This window comes from Microtus pennsylvanicus, chromosome 1 (genome assembly GCF_037038515.1).
Source record: "Microtus pennsylvanicus isolate mMicPen1 chromosome 1, mMicPen1.hap1, whole genome shotgun sequence".
Classification (NCBI taxonomy): Eukaryota; Metazoa; Chordata; class Mammalia; order Rodentia; family Cricetidae; genus Microtus; species Microtus pennsylvanicus.
This window is the reverse complement of record NC_134579.1, coordinates 219,174,813-219,175,521: the sequence shown is the minus strand read 5'-3', so window position 1 is coordinate 219,175,521 and position 709 is coordinate 219,174,813.

Genomic DNA, 709 nt, shown 5'->3' with positions numbered 1-709 from the left:
CAGGACTAAGTTTCCAAAATAAATGACATGTACAGTGTGTAAGCCTCTTGTTATCTTAACAACAAACATTGAAGAGCCAGCTATATTTCCTATTAGCATGTGTGGGAATTCCTTTAGCCAATAGCCGCTAAGATCCCAGCCCACTTGTGTGTGGCCTCTTGTACTGTAAATGTAAAAAGAAGTAAAGCTTGCGTAGTCTCTCTCTCAGCTGGGGGATTTGGTTTCTGTTCCCCGCTTGCGCAGAGGACTGTGATCTGTGAGTCTACCCCTAAATAAAGAGCCCTTTCTTATACCCCATTCTGAGCTAAGCTGAAGTCTGAGATAATGTAAGTGGAAGATACATTTTGGAAAACTTAGGACAGATGCATCTTGGGTGGTGTTTTAATGTTTTGTATTTGTTTTTTTGAAAGGCATCCCTAAGCTCAGAGGAAAGATGTTTAAGGATCAGTGCTCTCCTATATAATAAATTCCTCCTTCTGCCAGTTAACAGAAACTGACTTTAGGGAATTCTTAGTCAAATCCATACTTAGATTTAGGTTTTGGGGACAGAGGCACACATGCACATTTGTGTGAGGTGTGAGAAATGTACCTTAGGAAGGGGGAACGTCATGACGATGGAGAAGGAAATGCAGCTGGAGGGCACCTGTTAAAAAGGTAAACGGATAGGGCCCGGAACAATTCCATCACAGGAGACAGTGTGGAGCAAACC